General features: G+C 46.9%; 1 long non-coding RNA gene across 1 annotated transcript; it reads right to left on the minus strand.

The window, feature by feature from the left end:
* Positions 1 to 1,299: 1,299 nt before the first annotated feature.
* On the minus strand, positions 1,300 to 7,055 carry LOC147584551 (uncharacterized). Its single transcript, XR_015251035.1, has 2 exons — positions 6,624 to 7,055; positions 1,300 to 6,571 (listed from the first exon to the last, which is right to left on the minus strand). It is a non-coding gene; the product is annotated as an uncharacterized LOC147584551 (long non-coding RNA).

Here is a 7,055-nt window from a genome sequence, read left to right on the forward strand (position 1 = left end):
TCTTATGTCCTGCTGAGGTGTGACCTCAAGGATATGTCACTAAGTGAAGACAGCAGGGGGTTTTACAGATTTTACAGTATGCTACAACATCCAAGAAAGGGAGGACGTACAAATATATATGCTTATATTTTCAAATGGAAGGAGAAATAAATCAATATAAACATTTACCTAGTGGGGAGGAAACATGAGGGTTGAAGGGACAGGGGTGCAGATAGACCTCTTGGTACCTATCTTGCTTCATACTTTTGTATTTAGAAATGTGTAAATGTGTACACAATTTCTAAAAAACTTAATCAGGGGGTGCCTGGGTGGTTCAGTCAGTTAAGCTTCTGAGTCAATTTCAGTTCTGATCATGATCTTGTGATTCATGGGTTCAAGCCCCAAGTCAGGCTCGGTGATGACAGTGCAGAGCCTACTTGGGATTCTCTTTCTCTTCCTCTCTGCCCCTTCCCTGCTCACACTGTCTCTCCCTCTCAAAATAAATAAATAAACTTTAAAATTTAAAAAAAATGTAATCAGTATAGAGTTAGATTGATTTCTCGTCAATCTCATTATAACAGCCTGATTTTTTTTTAAAGATTTTTAAGTAATCTCTACACCTGATGTGGGGGTCAAACTCACAACCCCAAGATCAATAGTTGCATGCTCTAGTGACTGAATCAGGCAGGTGCCTCACGGGGGTGGTGATTTTAGAGATCTTTTCCACTAGGATGGGTATATTAAAAAACAAACAAACAGAGGTGCCTGGGTGGCTCAGTCGGTTAAGTGTCCAACTCTTTTTTTTTTTTTTAATTTTTTTTTCAACGTTTTATTTTATTATTTTTGGGACAGAGAGAGAGACAGAGCATGAACGGGGAGGGGCAGAGAGAGGGAGACACAGAATCAGAAACAGGCTCCAGGCTCTGAGCCATCAGCCCAGAGCCCAACGCAGGGCTCGAACTCACGGACCGCGAGATCGTGACCTGGCTGAAGTCGGACGCTTAACCGACTGCGCCACCCAGGCGCCCCAAGTGTCCAACTCTTAAGCTCAGCTCAGGTCTTGATCTCAGGATCGTGAGTTCAAGCCCCATGGGGCCCACATTGGGCATGAAGCCTATTTAAAACAAACAAACAAACAAACAAACAAACAAACAGAAAGTTACAAGTACTGGTGAGGATACAAAGGAACTGGAACCCTCACACATCGCTAGTGGGAATGTAAAATGGGGTCCCTGCTTTAGAAAATAGTCTGGCTTCCTCAAAAATTGAAACAGAGTTAGCATACCCAAGAGAAATGAAAACACATGTCCACACAAAGGCTTTTATGCAAATGTTCACAGCAGCTTTATTTACAATAGCCCCAAACTGGGAACAACCCAAATTTCCACCAACGGAGGAATGGATAAATTGTGGTATTTCCACATGAGAGACTACCACTAATAAAAAGGAATGTCGATGTGCCTAACATCGATGAATCTTGAAACAATTTTGTAGAGTAAAAGAAATTAGGCTTTCAAACAGTACATACAGTTTTATTCCATTTGCAGAAAATTCTGATAAATGAAAAGTAATCCATAATGATAAAAAGCAGATCAGTGGTGCCCTGGGGAAGGGGAAGGACGGAAGGATTAATGGGCATGAGGAAACTTTGAGGGTGATGAATGTGTTCATTAGCTTGATTGTGGTGATGGTTTTGTGGGTATACAGATACGTAAAAACTCATCAAAGCATATACTTTGAATATCTGCAGTCAACTGTTCAGAATATAGGATGAGATAATAAACAATCCTTAAAATTTTTATTTTGTATTTATTTAAAATTTTTTGGGGGGCACCTGGGTGGCTCAGTCAGTTAAGCGTCCGACTTCAGCTCAGGTCACGATCTCGCGGTCTGCGAGTTCGAGCCCCACGTGGGGCTCTGGGCTGATGGCTCAGAGCGTGGAGCCTGCTTCCGATTCTGTGTCTCCCTCGCTCTCTGCCCCTCCCCCGTTCATGCTGTGTCTCTCTCTGTCTCAAAAATAAATAAATGTTAAAAAAATTTTTTTTTGAAAAAAAATAAATTTTTTTTTAATGTTTATTTTTGAGAGAGACACAGAGTGTGAGTGGAGGAGGGGCAGAGAGCGAGAAAGACACAGAATCGGAAGCAGGCTCCAGGCTCTGAGATGTCAGCACAGAGCCCACCAATGAACTGTGAGGTCATAATCTGAGCCAAAGTCAAAGGCTGAGCCAGCTGAGCCACCCAGGCACCCCAATGTATTATTGATTTTATTTTTAACTAATCTCTGCACCCAATATAGGGCTCAAACTCACAACCCCGAGATCAAGAGTCACGGTTAGACCTCCGATTTTAGCTCAGGTCATGATCTCACGGTCCGTGGGTTTGAGCCCCGTGTCGGGCTCTGTGCTGACAGCTCAGAGCCTGGAGCCTGCTTCAGATCCTGTGTCTCCCTCTCTCTCTGCCCCTCCCCTGCTCACACTCTGTCTCTCAAGATGAATAAATGTTTAAAAAAATGTTTTTTTAAAGAGTTACATGCTCTTCTGACTGAGCCAGCCAGGTGCCCCTGCACTTATCTTTTTATTTAGGAGCGAATTTAACCGCTTCTATTTTCCTGGTGAGAATGGCCTGTGTCTCTCTTTTGCATACAGTCCTTGTCTCGCTTTGCTCTCAGTTATAATGGCCTTGAGCTGAGGGACGTTCTCTCTGTTCTCTGGAAGAGTTTGTTCTTTTATGATCGAAATGATCTGTTCCTTGACAGTTTGGTGGAGCCTGTCTATGAAGCCAGCTGGGCTTGGTATTTTCTTTGAAGGGAGATTTGTAATTACTAATGAAATCTCTTTAAAATGGTTACAGGGGGCGGGGGAATTCAGGCTTCTCTTTTTTTTCTTTTTGAAAACAATTTATTGCGGGAAATATCCACCGCACAAAATTAGAAAGAATAGTATGACAAACCCTCAGGTACCCATCACCCAGCTTCTACAATCAATAGTTTATAACCAAATCTTTTCATTTGTACTCTCACCCACTTACCCAACCCACATCCTAGACTACTGGGAAATGAATTCCAGACATCTCATCATTTCATCTGTAAGTATTTCAGTAAGTCTCTCTGAAAGATAAGGATTTCAAAAACACAAAACATAACCCCTATATATCATGCCTACACAAATTTAACAATTCTGTAATATCATCAAATATGCAGCCTATTTTCATCTTTCCCCAACTGTCTTCTGTGTTAGGGTTTTAAATTTATTTATTTTGAGAGAGAGAGAACGGGAGGGGCAGAGAGAGAGAGAAAGAGAATCCCGAGCAGGCTCCGCACTGTCAGTGCAGAGCCCAACTTGGGGCTCGAACCCATAAATTGTGAGATTATGACCTGAGCCGAAATCAAGAGTCGGACGCTTAACTGACTGAGCCACCTAGGCGCCCCTCTATCGGTTTTGGTGTGTGTGTGTGTGGGGGGTGTTTTTTGTTTGTTTTAGTTTGTTTGAAAATCAGGACCCAAAAATGTCCATACATTGTGACCGGTGGATGTGTCTCTTCAGAGGCCTGCGCACGGTGTGAAGGGCCATGCTCCACAGTCCCATCGCTATTGGTTTTCAGGCCACACACAGGCCTCAGTCCATGGTCATCCACACACCAAGCCACTGACTGGTCTTGCACTTTCCCTGGAGAGTTGTAACTCTGCTGGCATAACCCCAGGACATGGGTCTCTAAGATCTACACCCAGTCCACCCACTGATGAGTGCACAGAGTCCCCATGACCCTCTGTCCCCTTACTTCTATTCAGCTCTGCCTGATCAGAGATAGGGCATGGACCAGTTGAAAACAAATTGAGTATATGATATTACAGCATTGCTAAAATTTTTGTAGGTGCGATATACTAGGAGGGGACAGAAAGCAGCAGACAGGCTGATGGGTGGTGGCTCCCGAGGGTACAGGGGCCAAGGCTCCTGCTCTGTGGCTCCAGGGATAGTGGTGCTGGTCACGGCCCTAGAGCCACTCCTGCTTCCCAGGGTCCCACGTGAGGCCTCCTCACTCCCTGTTGGCACTGTTCCCGGTGACCGAGCAAGTTCTTTGGGCCTCTGCTCTGTGCCCAGTCCCCTCTGGCTGCCACAGGCTTCTGTGGTATTCCTGTCCCACGTGTGCGCAGACGCACATCTTGGGCACAGGCTTCTGAGTGATCTCGCTCTTATTCTGAACGCGTCCAAGATTCAACAGCAGGCAAGGCAGAGCACGGATGGCCTCCCAGACTGAACTGGAGAGGGGGTCAATCCTGGTAGGAGTGGCCCCAAGAATCTGAAAGAAGAGACACACCTGTGTCGGAACTGAGGGGTGAGGCAGGAGCAAGGGTAAAGTGCTCATGGGGAAACTGTGTGGCACTGAGCCAGATGGAAACAGGAAAAGTAGAAAACTGGGGTGAGGCTGTGACCCCTTAGCTCCCAGACAGACACAGGGCAAGCAGGTGGTTTTGTGGGAAACACCCAGGCCACCTGGGTCCCCTACAGAAGGCAGGAGGCACCATCCTAGCCAATGCCAAGGCCAATGCCCTGGCCATCCTGGACACATGACCCCCCATCTATGCTCACTCAGCTGTCACATCTGTCCCTCTCCCCTTTCATCTTAAACACGTTCTCGAAAGCGCTTGGCTCTGGGAATTGCAGGTTGTTTTCTGGAAAGATGCAACTTTTCAGACACGGTCTGTTTTTTCTCTTCAAAGCTGTGCTGCTTCTTACGTTCCTCTGGCCAATATTCTATTCTGGACCCCATTCTCAGCACAGTCACCCCTAACCATTTTTCCCTCCTTTTTACTAAGTGACAAATACACAGGACAGAAACATTGACCATCCTAACCATTTTTTGGTGTACAGTGAAGTGGTATTAACCACATTTGCATTGTTATACAACCACCACCCCTAACCGTCCCCTTCTCTTGTTTCTTCTGGTCCAGCTGAAACCACTGGCCATTCTTATTGACCGATGTTACCACCCCAGTTTCTATCCATCACCTGGGCTGGTGGGGTGGGTTCAGGTGCAGAGGGCCATGGCTACAGGTAGGGGTCCTGGGTTCAGCATTGCTCCCTGCTGAGCCTGCTTAGGCTTCCAGCATTTGCATCCTGTTATGGACTGTGTGTCCCCCACTCCCAAAATGATTCATGTGGCAAAACCCCACCCCCAATGTGATGGTATCGGGAGGTGGGGCCTTAGGGATGTGAGCAGGTTTGGTAAGATCATGACATGGAGCCCTCATGACGGAATTAGTGCCCTCATGAGAGTCACGAGAGAGCTTGCTTCCCTGCTCTGCTCTCTGCCATGTACGGATACAAGGAGAAGCTGGCCTCTGCAAGACAGCCCTCGCCTGGGCCATGCTGGCATCCTGACCTTGAACTCCAGCAAATTTCTGTTGTGGAAATTAAAGCCACCCAAAATACCGTATTTTAACAGCAGCCTGAACTAAGACACGCCCACGGGGTCTGAATTTGGTCTGTCACTGTCACATTTCTCAGCGTCTCATATTGCCTGGTTTCCTTGTTGGTATTTGTAGCCAGTCCATGTCTCACTCCACATTTCCAGCAGTGCAGGAAATGCGGTTTGTAAATGTTTTCCCATAACTTAATTTGTATGTCGAACCCGCCACTCGACAGCAGTGGTGGGAACATAACTTCAGTTTGGAGCTGTCCCATCTCCCTTTCCTTCCTCTCGGATGTGTCTACATACCGCCTGAAGACGAAGACATTTTAAACTGCAAGACTGTCAGATCTCTGCGTGCATGTCTCTCCTTGCTCCCTCATTTTTTCTACACTGCTCACTCTCTGCCTCCTTTTCCTTTTTTAATGTTTATTTATTTATTTTGAGAGAGAGCACAATCAGGAGAGGGGCAGAGAGGGAGGGAGAGAGAGAATCCCAAGCAGGCTCCGCACTGTCAGCACAGGGCCCAACATGGAGCTCGAACCCAGGAACTGTGAGATCATGACCTGAGTGTCAAGAGTCTGACGCTTAACCGACTGAGCCACCCAGGCACCCCACTCTCTGCCTCCTTTGGCTGCCCATTTATTTTGCCCCCATGGACACCCATGGCATTGCCAGAGAGCTCTGAGAAGCAAGACGTCCCCTAGCGGCCACTCCAGTCTTGCTGCAAAGTGCGGTGAGAAGGCCCTTCTGTCCTCTGGCTGTTAAGTATCATATCACCATCGGAATAGCTAAATGCCACTCGAGAATCCCATCATCTCCAATGGCACTAGGAAGCCTTGTTACATGGCAGCCTCTCCTGCTGTCAGTTCTGGCCCAGAGGGGACAGCCACCAACAGCTTCTAGATGACTCAATGCTGCCTTCACTGTCTCATCCCCTACTGCCTTAGTGGAGGGAGCATCCTCTGGGCAGCTGCTAAAGAACAGTCAAATGGTGGATCTTCTGGTTTAAGTAATAAAGCCATTTTAACATTCCCACTCCCCTGAGCCTTTGGTTCCCTTCTTTAAAACTCAGTCAAGGTAATGCTGGCATCTCCAACTCATCTGACTGAGGCCACCACGGTGTCCAAACTTCCGGAGTCATCCAGAAGCACCTTAGGACAAGATCTGGGTGTTCTTGGCAGCACTTTAAGTCTTCAGTTATGGGAAATGATCCTGTATCAACCAACTTGCTCGACAATATTCTGTACAGTTATGGGAAATGCTCCCGTATCAACCAACTTGCTCGACAATATTCTGTATCCCACCCCCATCTGGTACCTTCAAGATCCACTCCCTGGGTGTGCTTCCCCAGTCCCTGCAGTCAGACCTGTCCTGCAAGTTTTTGGGTGACTGAGCTATTTCCTCCTAGAGTAGGGACTGTGCTTCACTGCAGAGGCCATGCTGAGACCCAATTCTAGTTGTTGGTCTGGAGGCAATGAGCGGAGGTGATCGCGAGAGTGATCAGCATTATTGCATAAGACATTCACCTCAAGTGAGATCTTTGCATAGCCTCCAGGCAAACTAGACTGTTCTTCTATATCAAGGCAAGGAAGCAGCTACTGCTCAGGGCTCTCAGGCTCAAGATTCTTAGATATATCCACCCAAACAACCCCATGCCAGGCCCAGGC

Source organism: Puma concolor, chromosome A1 (genome assembly GCF_028749965.1).
Source record: "Puma concolor isolate L17-30 chromosome A1, mPumCon1.1.hap2, whole genome shotgun sequence".
NCBI lineage: Eukaryota > Metazoa > Chordata > Mammalia > Carnivora > Felidae > Puma > Puma concolor.